Genomic DNA, 21520 nt, shown 5'->3' with positions numbered 1-21520 from the left:
GAGACATTAAATTTTGATACACCCACTTAAAGACAATATTTAAGACGATACAGAAGTTTATTTTTGCCTTAAGTTAATATAATTGACTCAAATATTGTCTTAAATATTGTCTTAAAACCCCCCTACATGTAGTAGTGGTATATGTATTGTTCTTTGAGATGAGCTTGTGGGCTCTTACAAATCGAATGAATTTACTTTTCAAGAAAAGCCTTTTAGATAATAAACACTCACAAAGTCATATATCTACAAATTGGGGTTTGGTGAACCCATAAAATAGTCACCGAAGAAATACAAACACTAGGAAATTTTAGAGTACAATCACTCTCAGGAATAATTACGATAAGTGTATGTAAAGGGGTATTTCACCCTCTAAAAATTTACAAATGCACTATAATTATGATAACCATATATAAAAATTCAAACACAACCCGACATATTTTCAACTGAAGGGTGTCATAAAACCCATCACCACGAGAGAGACAATGAACTGCCCTGGAATCTAGGTGCAACATTGACCTAGAAGAGAATGGGGTGTATTAGTTGAGTAGATTTATTAGTGAAAACTGGATAGACAAGTCGATAGATGGCCCTGGTCTCCATACTTGTAGCAGTCACAGTGCACAAAAACCCATTTGAAATGTAAGAAAGAAGAGTAAATTTGAAAACCTATTCACAAGCTATAAACTCGCCAAAGAAAAAATTATTTCGATGTAAAAAAGAAACCTTGAGAACTTCCTTTGCATCTAGAAGGGAAAGACCGTATATATATCAGCATTAGAATGCATTGGTTTGGAAGACAATAGGGAAATGCAATGGTAGAGGAGATTAATGTAGAGAAGAGAACAATTCTTTTATACCTTTACATTAGACGTGAATTAAGTTACACACCAAATACAATAGAGAGTTTTTTTTTACTTAGTGGAAATCAATGAAGAAACCTGCATGAAAGAAATAAAGATTTCAAGGGTTAGTGAATAGACTAAATTATATTTTGGTCTGCATGTAATAGACTGAAATAAAAACAAATAAACTTATATTTGTTGCCATAGCCTAGGTCTTACCAGTGGCTAGGCACCTAGATCTTGTGATGAGGAGATGTCTATAGGAGAACCAAGGAAAAAGCTCCACATGTCATCTATATTTAATTATCATGACACCAATGATAAAATTCGACTCCAAAAGCATTGTGCAGGGCCAATTGTGATACCAGGGTAGGGGGAAATCAACATATCTCCTCAACAGTGACATAGTTATCCTCCAAGCCCCTCAATGGTAAAATTATCCCTAGATAACCAAAGACCGAGTAACATGAGAGCGGTGCGTGAATGATCAAGAAAACAAAATATTGTAAGGGGTTAGGGTTTGCAAAGAAACCCACAAGCATTCAACCACATCAATAAATTTGAACCGTCCACCTAAATTCAAATTGACAGCAAACCTCACACCCATTGGACCAGCACGTGATAATGGAGGCTTGGCATGACAAGATTCATCATGCACCCAAGGGTACCACTCTTCCCATCAAATACCATGTAGAGATTATATAGTTGGAATGAAACATAGGATAAATAACAAGAACACTCATATGGTTTTATAGTTAACATTTAACCATTAACTTCTATAGTATTGGATGACATATTATGGTAAATTTATTTATACAACAAAAATAACTTTGGGTTAAGTATGTGCGAATTATATCATATATGGATTATGGTTACACACCACCAAGATTTCACCAAGGTCCCAAGAGGCATGTGATATGAACCCTAAGATATAGTAAATGACTTGGAGTATGGTGAGATTTCTAGTAATGATAGTAATGAAACAAAAATTATACATGATGTCCAAGGGAATCATGAAACCTATGTTGAATGTTATACATTTCTTCATTATTACTCTTATTTCAATAAGAATAAATTGACTAATATCACAGTAAATGATTAAAAGAAAGTGGTAAGCATAGTATATATTAAAAATATATAGATAAAAAAATCGTGTAGAACAGAGATATGTGAAAATAATAAAATTCTATATTTTACAAACATTTGTTTTTATACCTTTTTTGTATATGTAGTTTGTAAATGTTAATTTTTTTAGTATATATTATTAGATTTAATTTTATATCTGTAGTTCTATTAATTAACAAGAAACGTGTTATATGATTTTTATTTTTTTTACACAATAGTAATTTTTTTTTTCCACCAGGGAAAATCGTAATGTTTCATTTATATTAGAAAAATTACATATAGTAGAAGATGAGCAGCATATGAAGTTCGACTTTTAGCCATGTCTGGAAAAATACTTACATCTTTGATTTGCACTAGCACTCAAAAAGTGATGACTGTTGGTCTCATACCACACAGGGTAGAAATTTGATAAATACTAGTAATGAAATAATTATAATGTAATTCGCCACGCAAGGTGAGTGCATAAAAATTTTGTGGATATCATGAAATAATATATAAAATGTAACTGTCATGTAAAACTGTGTGTTTATACGTATAATAACAAAATTTTATAAACTAAGATCTGTTTGCCCTATAATATTCCTGATCTATGTACGACCGGTGATAATACTCGTATTGGTTAGCTCCATTCTGTTCTTGAATCAACCACTGGCCTCTGGGTAGTAATGTGGCCGCCTTGGAAAGCCAATCAGTGCATTGGTTATATTCCCTGTAAATGTGATGACATGAGATACTGTTCAATTGTGATTTAAAAAATATCACTTCATCCAAAATATGTCTAAGAGAATGTGCATGGCAGACTCTGACATTGTTGAACTAGTTTATTATAATTTTTGAATAACCAAATATCTCTAGGTTGATGCATTCGTGTCCCAATGAGAAGTGTAATAGATGGCGGAGAGTGATGAGTTCAAAAAAATTATTAGTGCGTCCTCCAAGTCCCAACTTAAAACTAAAATTGTGATGTTCATTTAGATGCAAGGTAAGGCCACCTCCACATCCATGCTCTTGTGTCGCTCCATCAAAAAAAGCCCATGGAGTGGTTTTATCAATCGGAGCAGGGGCTGAAGGTCTACGCAGTGCTAATGGAATGTTATCAGGTAATTCGCGATAGGCTGTAATGACTTTAGCAGTCATAACAGGCCCGTTTGCATTCCCTTCTTCAAATATGATATTATTCCTTGACAGCCAGATGGACTAGCAAAAAAGTAGGGGGAGGTTAAGCAGTTTTGTACCAGGATTAATTGTGCACCGATTTTTCCATGAACTGGATATATAGTCCACTTCCCATCTACCAGCTTGTAGTGGGATTGAGATGGATTCCCTGAGTTTTCTAGCAAATTCACATTTCAAGAAAAGATGGTCCAAGGATTCAGAGTCCTGTTTACAAAGAACGCACCAGCTCAGACCATGGAAAGAGCGATGTGCTAAAAGATATACCGTAGGTACTTTATTACTAAGCACACACCAAAAGAAAATTCCATTCCTTGGGGGAGCATTTAGCTTCTAGATCAAACACCACCATGCTAGAGAGCTCTCTAGTTGTCTGTGTTCACTGATAGCTAGGTAACCCACTTTTGGCAAGTATATACCATTTTTAGCCATGATCCATCTAAGTTCATCAGGACCCTCCATAATTCGGATATGGGATTCTATCAAAGCAATTATGTAATCATGCCATTCATGATGCCATTGAGGAGGTAAATCAAGAGATTCAACAGATTTCCATCCTTGGCAGAGGATGGTGGTGTTGTCATTGTCAGCTATGTGAGCAATGACACATATGTCCCTTTGGTTTAATAGCAGAATTAGATCTCTCGGGAGATGGTATCTGGTAACCCCACTTTCCCAAGGATCCATTCAAATGTGAACACTTGTACCATCACTTATCTTCCATACAAGGTGATTTCGAATGATCGGGAGGGAATGAATGAGAGCTTTCCAAACAGAGGAGATACCTATGGTATTCCTGGAAGGTAGATGCACCCAATCCATAATCTGTAGGGGCTAGATATATTTGTGAAAGGAGACAATGGTCCAGAGGTTTTGTCCCGTGAGGAGGGTCCATCTCATTTTTGTAGCCAAAGCCTGTGCAAAATTGTTGAGATATTTAAGGCCCCAACCACCCCATTTTTTAGGTAGTGCAATCTTCTTCGAGCTCACCCAAGAAAAGATCCTTTTATCTTGATGCCCATTCCAAAGGTATTTGCTGCAAATTTGTTGTATATGGTCCAGTATGTTCCTGGGAATCCATGCAAGTGACATCTAGAAGACTGGTGTGGCCTTCGACATAGATTTGATGAGGACAAATCTTCCTGCTTAGGATAAGAAGTGATGACTCCAATGAGTGAACCTTTTTTTCCAGCTTAATGACCAGCCAGATTCAATCAACAATTTTTTGGCTCAAGGGCTTAATCCAAAAGCCTATGTATTTGAAACCTTGATCCAGAGAAAGGATGTTATAAGGAAAGTGGTGCTAGGCAAACCAAGACTGTTGTATGGTAGTATAGGCTAGGGTGATGGTGGATTTCCCCTAATTTGCAAGCATTCTCGTAGCTTTAGAGAAAAGAGATAGCACATTCACAAAAGATGATGAGTCTCTAATGCTGCCATCAAGGAAAATAAGGACATCATCCATGAATAATAGATGTGTGAGGTAGCACTACTGAGATATTTTAAGTCTACAAAGTCGATTATTTCTCTTTTCCTGTATAAGGATTCTACTGAGACCTTCCATGACAATCAGGAAGAGGAGTGGTGATAGGGGACAACCTTGTCTTACACCCCTTTCAGCATGGAAGAAATGTGATGCAGATCCATTTGACAACGCTCAAAGTGTTTGAGGCGATGCAGGACATGATCCATTTGATGAAGATGTGGGGAAAGCCCAAGTGCATAAGAAGAATTTTGATGCAAAGCCAACTGACACGATTGAAATCTTTGGCCAAATAAATTTTTACTATGATGCCCTTAAGTTTTTTTGATTGAATGGAATGAATGGCTTCCTGAGCCATGCTTTTGGCTTCATGAATCTGACGGTTCTCCAGGAAAGAAAATTGTTCAGGGGAAATATGCTGTGAGAGGATGGGTCAAATATTATTGGTAATGATTTTAGCTATGATCTTATATAGACAATTGCAGAGAGATATGGGCCTGAAGTCATTAAAGTATGTGGGGGAGTCAGACTTAGGGATGAGAGCAATGAATGTGGTGTTCATAGCATCATACAATCTTCCAGTAGTTCTGCATTCCTCAATGACTTTTAGCAAGTCATTCCCCAGTAATTCATAAAAAGCTAGGTAAAATTCGACCATCCACTCATTCGGTCCAAGGCTTTTGTCCTTTTTGAACCATTTCAGTGTTCCTTCAAGTTCAGCTGAAGAGACAGGGGAGGTAAGATCTGCCTTCTTATCTTCATCAACAAAGCTCGGAAAATGGCTAGCCACATGGATGATATCTGCTAAATTTGTCCTCGGAGGTGACTTGTAGAGATTTTGGAAGTGAGTGGTGCCCAACTGAGATAATTTGTTGAAGGTGTCAGCCACACCTCCCTCAGGTAAGGGCAGGATCCAGATTGAATTAGAGACCTTTCTACCATTAGCATAATTCTGAAAAAATTTAGTATTGTCGTCCCCTGCTTTCAGCCACAGAGCTATGCTCTTCAGACACTGAGATACTTCTCTCCCTTTTAGAATCCTCTCTCTGGACTTCTCAAGCTCGATGAGGTGTAGTTTATCATGTAAGGATACAAAACCCTTATTGTTGTCATCCAATAAACTTTTCAGTTCAGATTAAATTTGTGTGAGAGCCTGATCCTCCCTCTGTGATTTTTCTCTTGCCCTGGTAGTAGATAATCTCTTCAACTGGGAGAGATTATGACAGAAAACCTCTGCTAAGGAAAGATAACCCAATATAGGGTTTGTATTCTAGAAGTGAGTGACAATATTGATGAATCCAGGGTCTTGTAGCCGGGTGTGGTTGAACTTGACAGGAGATATTAGCTGTGGGTGGGGCCTAGAATCTCCATCAAAATGGGAGAGTGGTCTAAAACGCCCCCAACCCCAACTCATTGTGTGTATCTGTGCAGGAACTGCATCAATGGGATCTTGATCATGAAGCGATCAAGCCTTCTGGCCAGTGCAGCTTCCCCAACCCTACAATTCCTCCAGGTGTGAAGGGGTTTGTTCATGGGAATATCAGCAAGGTGATGGCGATATAAAATGTTCATCATGAACTTTGAGAGGTGGTCCACTTGTGCTTGAGATCCCCATGATTCTCCAAACCCCAAAGAGAAATTTAGATCCCGTCCCATTATAATATTATCGGCCAAGACCAAGGAAAGATTTAAAAACTTTTTCTAGAAATCCTCTTGTCTATGGCAAGGCCCATAAATGTTAATGACCCGAAGCTCCTGACCAAGCTTAGCAGATAAAATATCCAGCCTTATAAATCCTGTTCCACCCCAAGTAGAGAGGGATTTGATGGATCTAGGGTTATACCCAATGGCAAGTCCACCAAATTGTCCCGAGGCTCCCATAGAGTGAAAAAGACAGCCAGGTTTTAGGGTTGCCAAGGTATTAGTAATGGTCTCAGCCTCACTGAGGGTTTCTCACAACATGATAATTTCGATAGGCTTAGACTTGAAGAGTCTCCTCAGTGCTATTTTTTTTAGGTACTATCCATACCTCTGCAATTAAATGATAGACACTTCATGAGGGAACCCACAATTGGGTATTCATCGCTCTAAGTACCCTTTTAATGGAGGATTGTCTTCTAGAAACTATTTTGGCCTCTGCCCGAATCAAGGTTAATTTTAGGGGCGAATAATCACCCAAAAGCGAAATTTAAGGCTTTTTATATTTTAATGGGTCGAATTTTTAATTAAAATAATATTTTTTTTTTATATAATTAGCCCATAGTTTATTTAAAAATTAATTTATTTTTTTATTTTAGCCCAGGGCGGATAAACTAACCAAATTGTATTTGATCAAAATAGCCCCATTTTGATATTTGCGGAATCGTATTTGATCAAAATCGCCCCCATTTTGATTTACAGTTTGGATTTTCTAGTTTGGGAGTGGTTTGTGAGGGTCGATTTGGTCCCGGGAGTGGTTTGTGAGGGTCGATTTGGTCATGGGATGTTAGATTTATTTTGAAATGGAGGGCGGAGCGAGGGCGGCTCCCTGTTTTGAGGGATTCAACCCGCTGTTTTGGTGTATATGGCTGCCTGGGTTCTTGTATAAAAATGGTTTTGAAATAGGTTTTTTCATCCTAGTTCACAAATCTAGCAGCAGCAGTTTCGGTGGGATATTCTTGCATTTTCATATTTCAATCCACTTATTCTTCTCTGGTTTCGGTATCCATTGTTTCTTGGATTTGAATGGCTCATGCCACTGCAGCAGCAACAACAACAGTCGGTACTTGACCGAATTGTTGGCTGAGCGCGAGAAATTAGGTCCCTTTATTCTCATGTTCGTGTAAAAGGTATATTAACTCTGCTGATATTCAAGCATGGGATAAGTAGCCGTGATCTGCTTACTCTTTTTATGATTGTCTGTGTCCTCCCTTTTGTTATGTTGTTGAGCTGGAAAGTTATCAGTACTTACCCTAAATATTACAGCATTTGGATGTTTGCAGTCTGCCAGTATCCCAAGATGAATATTGTGATGGAGAAGGCAACTTCCTGCTTCTGATTCCCATGTATTGTTCGTGTTGGTTTAAATAATATTTCTGCACCGTTTTTGCAGTAACTTTCTGGTCATTGTTGTTTTATCTGTTGCTTATATCACGCCTATTTCGTTAAATGTCCGTTTCTTTTTCCTTTGGTTTTCCCTTTCATTCTGTTAGCTTTCTTATAGCTGTAGATTGTGCTCATTTTTGTGCAATCCAGATGTGTTCTTGGGTGTTTTTGGTCAAAATACGCGGTCATTTTTATTTTCAGGGTTATTTTATCAGATGATAGGTTAATTTCAAATTTCAATTCGCTGAATATGTTGTGCTTCTTTGGCACATTACGTCGTATTGTTTATTGCGGTGATAAGGGCCAGAGCAGTTGGTGCCGGCAATGATTGTTGTATTGTTCATATTTTTCATTCAGGTTGATCTCGGTACAATTGTCTCAAATGTATTTTATGGTGAGAGGGAGTGTTATAGTCATGTTGCCAAGTATGGGCTGGTTCATAGGGTTGAGTGGGGGAATTGGGCGTTTTCTTGCCTGAGTCATGGGTCAGTTAGCACTATTTATATCAAATGTGGCCTGAATGCTGTTTGAAACTGGAGATACTGATGACCTCAATGATGTGAAAAATTGGAGATACCGTATGGCCTTAATGGTGTTTGTAATCAAAATCTGGATTGAACATAGTGTCTGTATAAACTGTAGTTCAAGTTTTGTATAGACCTTTTGAAAAGTTTTCAAGGCAAGAAATCTGTTGTATTAATATTGTCTGATTTGTAATAGAGAAACTGCTATGAGGTGCTTTGGACTACTTGGGAATGAATTTTTGTCTCAGATGTCGATAGTCTGTACTGTGGTAGACAATAAGATGATTTCTTTTCTCAGGGATTGCAATTGCTTTCCGGAAGATGGGGTATACCTATTCATGGTACTTCTTTCGACATCAAGTTGATAAACCTTCCCTTAGACTTGAGTTTTGTTTGGTTCTTGTTCGTTGGGTGATGATAAAAAATGTAATATTCATTTGTATTTGTTGATTTTATACTCATGGAACTTGTTTCTTATTGTACTCATTTCTTTTGATGCAAGAAAGAACAACAGACTAGTTTGAGCTTGAGGTACTTGAAGCGGCAGCAGCTCTCTTCTCAAGCGGTATGTGTTCTAGTTCTCAAGTGTAATATGAGTAAATTTAGAATGTACTGCCGTTTGACAATACTTGTAAGCACTTTGAAGCAAATGGGCCTGAATGCTGGAAGGAAGCAAATTATCTTGCCTAGTAAATAACTCGCTTCCTTGATCATAAACATGATTGGGACCAGGATATTTTCCACGATCAAAGGTTGTTGGAACCTTCAACATAGGAAATCGCAAACATATGCATCGAGTGGCCTTGTCACATAATTTTGGTATCATATTGTGAGCTCAAGTTAATATGCAATGATATTTCTGTCCCTAATAATCTCTGATGGAAGAAATTCTACAGCGTACTATACTACTATTGTGGTTCTTGTGTTGATAAATCTCCTTTGCCCATTGAAATAACTACTTCAGCTAATTCTTGGTAACGATGGTCACACAATGCCCTATGAATAGTAGAATTTCCTTAAGAATCTGCAGTCCAATGAAAGAAAGTCCATCCATGTGCATATCGAAAGTTAATCCCAGTACCATCATCGATTGCACACTCAATTTGTTCCCACTGCTCTTTGCTTGCTGCTTTCAAACACAAAATAATCTCTTTGACTATAACATCTTCATACATAGTATGATCAAAATTTGAACTTGGTTTTATTCCAAAGTGAAGCATGTGAGTAGATTGAGCATGCAACAAAATTTCCTCGTAGCCTTGCTTGGCATCCATAGACTCTAGAAGCATTTCCATTCCCAATATTAGATTTCTCCTTATTATCCACAAAATTACCCTTACAGAATCAATTAAGACAATGTCATCTTTGTTGTTCGGGTCAGATTCACTAGAAGTATTTGAATATGGAAATTTTCCCATCTTTACAGAAGTATCTATATCCCACAATAATGCACAAGTCTCATCAAACCCTGAGGCATCAATGTTATCCAAGGAAAAATCCACAGCTTCTTTTATCTGAATTCTTTCCAGGGTGAAGGCTTTCAATGTGTCTTCAAATCTGCCTTTTTGTTTGTCAATTGAGGAGCGCTCTAGATCAACCCACCCACTCTTTCCAGCAGTATAAGTTGCACTACAACCTTTCTCCTTTTCTAGACTTCTCATGCCTTCCTGTTGGGATAAAAGTGGTGGTATCCATTGTCCACTTTCCGTTACCATGGTGAAAAGCCTTGTCTACGGTGTTTGAAGTAGTTTTTCTTGAGAAAATGAATAGGTCGGAAAAATGTAGTATGTATGCTCCTTTAATCTAAGGTCAACTAAGAAATTCATCAATTGAAGGTCACGTCCCCTTCCCATTATTTCTTGCTTATAAGCACAACTACAATCAACCACACACATTGCCATGGTGTCGATCATGTTCATTTGATGCTCATCGTCTTGGAAAGGAAGTGTAACCAATTCACCCTAGCTAAACTCTTGCATTTCATCCTCGGCTGCCTTACCATCTGCTTTGGTCATGAAAACAATGAAACTGATGTTCCATTGCCTTATTCTTTCTTCTTCCATTCTCGGCTGCCTCATTCTATTAATGGCATTAGGACTAGGCCAATCTAATGTCAGTGAAAGACAATTCTCATCCACCTGGCACACTAGACTTTTTATATAAGGATTAGTTGTCTGAAGATCTTCATTATCAAGTATACTAATTGGCCTTCTACTTGAATTAATCTCATTGGCTAGTTCATCGAACCAACCTACCAGTTGTGAGACTACCTCAAAACTCAGATTTGCAAAATCCAGCTCTATGTCTGAAGATTCTTTTTGCACAATTGTTAACTTTGGATGTGAAATGACCAGGCTATGTTCCCTTGGAGTAGTATCTATAAGCACAGAATAGCTGGTGGAAATGAGTTCAACCATGGACTTGGAAGGACCTCCATTATCCCAAGGCAATTTTCTACTCCGACAACAACAGATAATTGTGGTATTTTCTCAAACAAATGTGTAGCCTACTTTTGTAGGAGTCTTTCAATTCTCTCTTGCCTCATTAAGAATACAACAATGTCACCAAAATCCTCCCTTATAAAATTATGGAAGACAGTTACCAATGTTGTGTTAATATAATCTGGTTCTACATTGTAAATATGTAGAATTTATACAACATATCATTGTTCATTAGCCATGAAGTTTGCCAAAACATTCAGTGCATCTTCATCTGGAGCTATAAGAAGTTATCCTTTTGTTCTATTCTCAAGTGACTGCTTGTTATTGGAAAGCTTAATACCATGACAATGTTCTTTGAAAACCATATGTGTGAACATGGATTCAGAATCCACATATTGGTTTTGTTCTTCAGAAATGCATGTACCTGCAATAGACCTCAATTTAGCCTCTGCAACATTTTTGAGCATGACCATGGCAATTCCCACCTCGTTTATTGTTTTCTTATCATTTGGAAAATTGAAGGAAACTGTTTGAGAACCTTTGACATCCCCTGCATTATATATCAGTTGGATCCCACAAAAAGGAGCAGCAACCAAATTTACCATATTCCATTCCATATAAATACCCCCAGAATTTGTCAGAGCCTGAGGATGATTTTCCTAAATTTGAAGGTAGTTCTGGTAACAAGCAATTTCTTCGTCCACTTTCCCCATAAATTTTCAATGCATCACCCAGCTTATTCTATACCTCCAAAAATATGGAGTCCAGGATGATAGAATATTTCTAGAGTGGTAATGCCAACTCTTGTTCATAAAAAGCGTTGGATAAATACCCGAAGGCAAATAGATAGTCAATACACAATTGGATTGTTGATTGGTAGCGCAAAATTACATCTTGAAGCTCTCTCATAGCCTTTAATACATTTCCTTGGCTCAATTGAACATCCAAATATAGGCTTCAACCTGATTGCCCCCTTATAATAAACAAGGGCCTTCTGTAAACCCCCTGCTTCCATTAATAGCCCAGCCAAGCACAAATACTCCAGTCCAAATGATGATGATGCTACGGGTCCCTCAAAAAGTATAAAAACTTCATTCACTAGGCAACGCAATTATTGCATAGTTCTAACTGGGGAAAAGGAAGCAAATTATCTTGCCTAGTAAATAACTCGCTTCCTTGATCATAAACATGATTGGGACCAGGATATTTTCCATGATCAAAGGTTATTGGAACCTTCAACATAGGAAATCGCAAACATATGCATCGAGTGGCCTTGTCACATAATTTTGGTGTATCATATTGTGAGCTCAAGTTAATATGCAATGATATTTCTGTCCCTAATAATCTCTGATGGAAGAAATTCTACAGCGTACTATACTACTATTGTGGTTCTTTCAGAATTGTGGTTCTTTGTCATAGTAGTATTGTACGCTGTTCCTGAGATTACCTTTGGTTCTGTTCTGAGATCTGTAGAGAATTGTTGAGCAAGGGGGAGGATAGCTTCATCTTAAAGCATCCCTCTACCCAACGTTAAGCTTGATGGGAAGAATTATCCTATCTTCAAGTGAAGGGTGCTAAACATATAATTGAAGAATTGATTGTTAAGACTTGTGGAGGGTAAGAAGACAAATTGCACTGTTGCTAAAGAATTAGTAAAGCTATAAGACAAATTGCACTGTTATATAGAGTGTCTATACAACAGTCTATATATTACAACTAAGTACAATGAGTCTCTCTTTGTGGTTAATTGTACTATACCTTGGGTGCCAACATTCATAATTCTTGTTGTTGAACCAAGCTCTCCAGTTGCAGCAATAAGCTCGACACCTTTGTCTTATTGATTGCATTCTTTGAACAATGTTACTCAAGCCAATCCTTAAACCTTGGATTGATCAACCGATCTCTAAAGAACATTGCATCATGATGTTGTTCATCCCCTCTTCTACAATTTCTCTCTTATAGATGCATTCTTTGATTGTTCAAGGCCTCCTCCTTAATGACATTTGAGGGATAATTTTGCCTCCTTCCTTGTCTTAACATAAACTTGGTTTTGTTATCCATCTTTCACATGGCTGCTAGGATCCATGGTCACTTCTAAAAATTGCTTGCAAGGTTATCTTGGCTTCATTATGCATTGTTTTTTCCTTTTGGAAACTCATCCTTCCTTGAGGATTGTCTAGCATCTACTACCTCAATTTGGATTTCTTGGATCAATTTAGTGCTCTCGTTCTCCTTTTGGACCAGTTGTCCATTCTCCTCACACGCAAAGCATGCATTCACATAAAATTCACCAATTTTAAAAATAAAAGGTTACCTGGCCTCTTCTGATGCCTCCAACATCAAATTTTGTCTTCCTTCCATGCTTTAGGAAGGTACTCCTTCTCTTTCTTCTATTCTTATGACAACTATGAATGATTGTCCCTCTCGAAAATCCTTTATCATCTGCATCTATACACATAGCATCAGTATCATAATCACCAAGCTCTTTAGCCCCATATGGTATATATGTTACGAGCACTTCTAGCTAACCTCCCATGAGACTTTCAGATCTTTACCTAAACCACCAGGCCTTTTCACAAACTTGTTAAAACTTGAACATCCAGATTACGACTGGATAGTGGCATCAAAACTATTTGTTTTCTTTTCTGAAGTTCGATATAAAGATTAAAGAGATTCTGGATGGGTAGCTTTACCCTTAAATTCCTTTTCTGGCAGTGGCCCTTTCTGCATTGACAATTCTTACTTAGACAATATGTTCATTGAATTCTCCATAGGCATGAAAATAGATAATTTATGCAAACTTCATTCTTACCTCTGAAATCCTGTTTATGGTTAGAATAAGCACCAGATTTTCAATATGGCTTCTTCCATTTGCCCAATCTATAATCAGTTTTGAATCCCCCATATCTTAGAGACCATCAATTCCTTTTTAAGTTGCACATTTCAGAAGTAACCATAAAGTGTAAAACTCAGCTCTATTATTAGTCCTCTGATCTGTTGCATACTTGAAAGAAACATAACGTTTTTCTATTAAATACAAAATGCTACTAGTTTCACATTTCCTTGGAGTTCCTTGATAGGCACTGTAAAAAAAAACCAGCCTTATTTTTGTTGATCTGTGGAACCTTAAGAATTCTTGGACGTTTGACTTTTTCAGGTTTTCATGACCCTCCATAGGCATATCTAATTTGATGGCATACCCGAGTTGAAGGATTATCTATATCTTGGAATATCATGTGATAAAATAAATTCTTGTATGTAGTGATTTGACCTTCGAAGTAATATATGCAACATATTTCAAATAAAAATTCATTTGTTGTCATTGGTGGCTTGCCAAGTCAATGAAAGCAAGGTGTTGTTATTACTCCCACTAAGGTTCAAGTCCTCCAATGACATGCTCATACCCATGATAATATGTGTGCCAATGCTTATGAGAAATGGGCAGATCCAGGTGTAAGTTTCATCTAATATTGGTAGAATAAACAACCCACACTCGTGGCATTTTAACCAAAGGGTTCTCTCATAGAATGGCAGTGTTTTTTATTTATTCACTATCCCCATGATAATGGGTGTGACAATGCTTATGAGAAATAGGTAGGAAGTGTAAGTTTTATCTAATATTGGCAGAATAAACAACCCCCACTCTTGGCATTTTAACCAAAGGGTTCTCTCATAGAATGGCAGGGTTTTTTATTTATTCAATATCCCCATGATAATGTGTGTTCCAATGCTTATGAGAAATAGGTAGGCCCAAGTGTAAGTTTTATCTAATATTGGCAAAATAAACAACCCCCACTTCTGGGGTTTTAACCAAAGGTTTCTCTCATAGAATGGCAGGGTTTTTTATTTATTCAATATCCAAAATAAAGCAATTGCAGCTTCATTGTATTGATCGGAGGTGCTAAGTCAACCAAAAAATATTTCCTTATCTATTTTGACCACTCATCAAACATTCAACAATCAAGTTCTAGATGAATAAGACCACCACCACCTCATGCATCATCCACTATTGAGTACTGTTTCAGGAGTTCAATTTAGACATCCAAGATAATCTCAGAAAGATAACATAATTGCAGATCATCTATCATAGTCAGTGAATTGAGTAGAAGGGAACCGTGATATGGTCCTGGAGTGCACCTGTTTGCAATTAGCAAAAGGACACCATGGTTCGCTGATATAGATAAATTTGGTGTTGGTGGGGTGTTGCCACAACCTTTTTTGAAAATGATCACAGATCATTGGTGAAACAAAGTGCTGCCTTGAATTTCCAGGAGCTTGTACAAACAAGATATTGATTATGTTCTGCAGAGATGTGAAAGAGAGGATGAGATCTATCACATTTTGAGCATATGCCATGGAGACCTTTCTGAAAGACATTTTGCAGCCCAAAAGACTACACACAAAGTGCATACTGTTGGTCATCTGTTTTCAGAGCTATAGAAAAGTACGCATGGTCATGTGATTATGTCTAGAGAATGGGAAAATTTTCAAAAGACAGGTGCTACACCCTTGCAGCTAGTTCTAGCCAGACCCTTTTCAAGAAAGGGTATTGATTTTGTAGGCCCTATTTGACCTGCCTCAAGGAATATGAGCTGTTCTTGTTTTCCTTGATTATCTTCTAAGGAAACTGGTCTAGAAATGAAAGAAGCCCCATCAGAGGATGCTGGTCTCTAAGTATATTTTTTGCTACTGGTCTAGAAATGAAAAAAGCCCCATCAAAGGGTGTCGATCTCTTCTAAGTATATTTCTTGCTACAAGCATAAGCAGTAGCATATGAAAAAACAATGAAAAAAATGCAGGCTGTCATTTCAAACAAAACACATAATTCAAAAAACAAATACAGAATACCCCTAACTACTTCAAAATGTTAACCAATTACAAGGGGATGGGAAAAAACAAGTTGACATCAATTTTCTGTCTAATGGGAATGAACATTTTTCATATCCACTAAATTTTTTAACGATATCGCCAATGCTTGCAAAATATAAATTAAATTATGATCGTGACTCATGCATGTATTCAACTTGTTAATTGGAAGAACATTAAAATTGATATAGGTTATGACTAGGTATATACCATATAATTAGGCAATTTTCCTTCTTTCGTGCTGTCCTTGAAACATTTCCAATCATAGACCTAAACATGCCAGACAGGTTTTTCAAATATCTTAGAATGAGCAAGTGAATTTTTGACCACCAGTTAACTGATTTTTTTACAACAAAAAAACTGTATGTTTGCTAGTTCAGAGACAAGTGCCATGAGAAAGTAGCCATAGAATAGAATTAGGAAGGTCGCCATAAAATAAAATTCACTATATATACCGTATAATTTGGGCAATTTTCCTTGTCTTTAGTGTTGTCCTTACTAGATTTTCCACAAGTTCTTTCTCACAGTGACTATACTCACCCCTGTCTTGCGTTCTAAACCTCCCTACTACCTTCAACACAACCACCCTTAATAAATATCTTCGCATAACCCACTTAGTTGTTCTAGGTCACTAGACAGTTCTACACCTCCTTAGTTGAAGATTTGTTCCCACTGTGCCTTGAAACCTCACAGAATCTGCTTAAAGTGTGTAATAATTCTCCCATGCCAAACTTGAAGTCAACACACACACCTGTCTCCTGGTATTTGAAAGCACTCAATCTCAATAACAAAGGTGCTTAGGCCTAACTTTACTCATATTACACTTGAGGTACTTGAAGCGGCAACAGCTCTCTTCTCAAGCGGTATGTGTTCTAGTTCTCAAGTGTAATATGAGTAAATTTAGAATGTACTGCCGTTTGACAATACTTGTAAGCACTTTGAAGCAAATGTGGCCTGAATGCTGTTTGAAACTGGAGATACTAATGACCTCAATGATGTGAAAAATTGGAGATACCGTATGGCCTCAATGGTGTTTGTAATCAAAATCTGGATTGAACACAGTGTCTGTATAGACTGTTGTATAGACTGTAGTCTAATTATGTATAGACTGTTGATCTTAAGAGCATGCGATCATTGATCAAGCCATCATGACCCATGGCAGCTTTGAAGGGATAAAAGGAAGACGTGTTGAAGCCAATGCTGCCATTGGAGTTTGATTCTTGAATATCATGGAGATTAAGAAGAATTATGTTCCATGCTCAAGGTTAATTACATTAACGTTTTATGTGCTTACTCTACAAATGAATTTGAACAAGTTTTTCATGGAAACCTTTCGAAAAGAGAAAAAAGACCTTGCATTATAGTTTATTGGTGGATTCCTATATTTTCTTGGTTGTTGTTACATGTTGACTATTGGAAGATCTGTTTATATTACTGAGAATCTTTCACCTGAAAATGGAGCAGTAAAGGACATATTAACTGTTATACGCTTTTGATTTTTCTGCCTTTGAGAACCTTGTGAGTTGTATGTCATTGAAGGGTGACCTGGTTTGAATAGTTAGCTTTGGAGAGCAGTTAGAGGAAGAAATAACTCAAACCCAAACTCAACAATGGAATTTTTATCAATGTGTCCATTCCAATAGATTATTATTCTAAATCTGGATGATGTGGCAACAATAATTATATATTTTTTGGAATGTACCTCATTGAATGATCACCTTTTGTAATATTTTAAGTGCCGCTACATAGAGATGTTATTTCTATGCTTAATTAATTGCATTGATGTGCCATAGAGCAATGCAATGCATCTGGATACTTGAAGTCTTGGAATTGCAGAGCAGCATTTGCTTGATTCCTTGGTAGCTGTTTGAAGATCCTAACCAAACTGATGTTTCTTTCAGAATTGTGGTTCTTTGTCATAGTAGTATAGTACGCTGTTCCTGAGATTACCTTTGGTTCTGTTCTGAGATCTGTAGAGAATTGTTGAGCAAGGGGGAGGATAGCTTCATCTTAAAGCATCCCTCTACCCAACGTTAAGCTTGATGGGAAGAATTATCCTATCTTCAAGTGAAGGGTGCTAAACATATAATTGAAGAATTGATTGTTAAGACTTGTGGAGGGTAAGAAGACAAATTGCACTGTTGCTAAAGAATTAGTAAAGCTATAAGACAAATTGCACTGTTATATAGAGTGTCTATACAACAGTCTATATATTACAACTAAGTACAATGTGGAGAATAGGAAATGGAGAGAAAGTGAGAATAGGTGAAGATCCCTAGGTGAGGATTAAAAGGCTCGAGGAGATTAATGAAGAAACTATTGAGACCCTGCATAACAATGGCACACAATCAAGCTGATATTGTGGATCCAAATTTGACCACCATGCAAAAACAGCACTAGATATCAGCAATGTCAATAGGTTTGGAAGGATATTCGTTTGACAATCGAGTTGGCTATGTTAACAACTTAACATATTGCAACTAAGTACAATCAAAATGAGAGATAAGGAGGATGAATTAAATTGGTCTAACAACCTTGATTCAGTCGGCTACACAGCAAAGCTTGGTTACAAAGCAGTGATCACAGAGAAAACACAAGGGGAGCCAGTATGCTGGTAGAGAAGCATATGGAAAATCAAAGACGAAGTCAAAACTAAGTTGTTTAGAAAAAAGATATTGAAATTTAACTGAGGATATAAACCTAGGATACCTACCACAGTCCGGGTAGATTTTGAATATTTTTCTAAATTCTTAACCAGACCATATAAGGGTTCCCCTACATATTAGCATCACTAGTTGTACTTTGTAGTCCCATTTACCTATCTGTCAGGATTTATTTAGACTTAAATAAAATTATCTTGCCTTATCTACATTGTTTCTCAGCCTTATATCTTATGCTACAAAATTAGATAGAACTTTGTAATAAAGGCAGGACAACCTTTCAATCTGAGTCTTGACTTGCAGCATCCTACAAGTTGGTCAGGCTTAAATTTTTTTGTTGGCAAGTATTGAACGATGATACTATATCTATAAAATATATTTCTTCTGTACTAACTGTATTGCCTAGAATATTTTGGTCATTGAAGTTGTGGGTTGGCAGGCTCCAATAGCCCACTTGGAGCACAACCCCTTGAAAAATTCGGCTTTAAGAAGAATTACATGAGAAAATTGTTGTCACTTAGATGTCAGTAAAAACAGGTAGGTCTTTAGACTTTTGATCATAGTTGAGAACATTCCTGAGATAACTTTCTTTGATACTCCAGACTATAAAATTTATGAGAATGCTGCAAAATGGAAAAACTGGAACTAGACATGCTTAAACCTTCTGCACTCCTCAAAATAGTTCCGCTTACACTGTTTGATTTATAAAACAGAGAATGCCAAGCCAACTGAGCAATGGCATTCATCAACTCCTATATCTTCAGACTTGATTATTTCTCTTGAAGTCTCATCTTCCGAAGGCTAGTGATTGGTCAGAAAGAAGCCTTGACTTTCAGTAGATGAGCTTTTCTCTAAACAAACCTCTTGATGTGGAAGTAATAGTGGCTTTCCTTGACCCTGTCAAGACTTCCAAATTAAGCTTTCCATCTTATTATATTTTAACCATTTATTTTTCACATGCTAAGGGATGGAGGCTCTATCCTTTCCATACTTAGATTTCTGGTTGTTCAAATTTCTTCCTCAGGTAGCAATACCCTTTCATTTGGCTTAGCATTAGCTTTTGAGTTTTGGGCATGGTAGACATACTGTAAGCTGGCTTGGGAGGAGGGGACCAGGTCCTGAATCCTATCAACCAACTTCTGTAGGAAATTAGGAATAATTCAAATAAAGTGATGTTGTTTCAATGTTATACAAATGAATTATTATATTTTATGTCTTAAAATTTAATAGTTTCCCATTATCATTGTTAAATAATTTTTGTGAAATTCCATTTTGCCTCAAAATTCAATTTCTGATATATGTTCTTTCAATGTTGACTCAACAATTATTTTGCAAAGTATAATTCTATTTTCTATGAACAAGTGAATTTATATGAAGCATATCTCAATGCTTGAAAACTGTTGATGCAGGTTTGCAGATCGATTGGAAATTTTACTTGTGGAATATTTAGTGAGATGTCAAAAGATAATCATGGGAAGAAACCATCAAGGCAAATAGATGTATTATCATACTTTCAAAAGGCTCCATCCAAAAATACACATCCTCTTCATGATTCAAGCTCCTTTGAACAATCTGTTACTGAGAGAGAGGTTAACTCTTGTGGAAATGCATTTGATATCCATACGATGGATGAAGAAATAGGTTCCTCAAGTGGTCAGGGTGAGATAAATGCAGTTTCAACAGAAATTGGTGATGAAAATGTTAAAGATTTTTCCTTGGAAAGTGACACAATCCATTCGCGGAAAAGGAAAAGAGGCCAGTGGGCCATAGGAAGACGATTCCAAGAAAATTGGGTCTCAAGTTTTCCATTTATTGAAGAAATACCTCCTACAAATGAGAAAGAGCTTTTCCGACAAGTTAGATGTATTGCGTGTAGTTGGAAAACTCAAAAGGAAGTGAAATTCCAGATGAAGCTAGATACGGTACAAAAGCATGCAGGAAAGGTGTATGAAAAGAAAATTGAAAATGGTAAAGAGAAATCTATTGTTAGATGGAAATCTTCCGAGGAATGTCGATATGTTGAATATGCAGAAGAATATAAAAAATATTTATTATGTAAGAGGAAACTTGAGGCGGACGGAGGAACCATCATATCTCTATTTGAAAAGACGATGGAAAGAAATTTGTTATCCAAGACGATACAATTGAGCACGGTATTTCACATCTTATCTAAAGGTCGTCCTATGACAGATTATCCAGATCACATGAAATTACTATCTTTTCTTCAAGTGCCAAACTTTCCATCTTCTCATTGGTCTGTAACTAGTGGTTGGGGATGGGCAGGATATCTAGCTCAAGTAGAAAAGGATGATTTGAAAGAGAAGATTGCAAATGCAAGGTTTTTGGCATTGTCTTTAGATGAGGTTACAGCTATAGATAATACTTCATGGATTTGCATGAGCATTTATATGGTTAATGACCATATTAGACATTCCTATCTACTTGGGATTAATAAGATGAGAGAGACTTCTACAGCTGAAAATATTTATGAACTTGTTCTTAATGGATTGAAGGAAAGTGGTATGGATGAATTAATGATTGCAAAAAAGTTGGTATGTGTTGGAGCAGATGGAGCAGCGGTAATGCAAGGACAAAGGAATGGCCTTTGTGTTAGGCTACAACTATCAGCTTCACCATATATGCTTAATATTCATTGTATGGCTCATATGATGAATCTTGCATTTAAAATAGTAAGCAAGTTTCCATCAGTTTCAAAAGTTGAAGATCTTGTATGTGAGACTCATGCATACTTTTCTCGTAGTCCCAAACGATATTTAGAGTTTCAACAATTTGAAGATGGTATTACGGATGGAAAAAAACTACTGAAAGATGTTGATACAAGATGGATCTCATTAAATGGACCAGCTCAAAGACTATTTAGTGAGTTCAAATCTTTGGTAGGGTTGATGTATGAAAATCGCTATAATGTAGACAAAGCTCAAGATCTTCTTTCTCAACTAACTAATATAGAGACATTATTGACATTGGCTGGAATTCTTCCTATGCTACATGAAATGAATGTCCTCGTGAAAATGTCTCAGAATCGCACAATGTATATTGCGGAATACACAAATGCAGGAAAGTCAGCATGTCTTGCATTGGATAATTTGTATATGATGCCAGACTCTTTTACTGGTCCAGAGTTTAAAAGTTGGACTGAGATCATCAATATAGAAAATACTGAAAATTTTTTGACCTTTGATGAAAAAGGGATACTATGTATCGTAGTGCGTGGGTATATGGTTCCCTTTCATTATATTAGTAAGACAGGACGAATCACCAAAGATTGCCCCGTGTCAAGAGACCAATTTGATAATATTGT

The sequence above is a fragment of the Pinus tabuliformis genome, chromosome J (assembly GCF_031772625.1).
Source record: "Pinus tabuliformis cultivar Carrire ecotype Pingquan chromosome J, CPIR1, whole genome shotgun sequence".
Classification (NCBI taxonomy): domain Eukaryota; kingdom Viridiplantae; phylum Streptophyta; class Pinopsida; order Pinales; family Pinaceae; genus Pinus; species Pinus tabuliformis.
The sequence above is the reverse complement of the archived record's forward strand: the minus strand, read 5'-3'. Positions refer to the sequence as shown.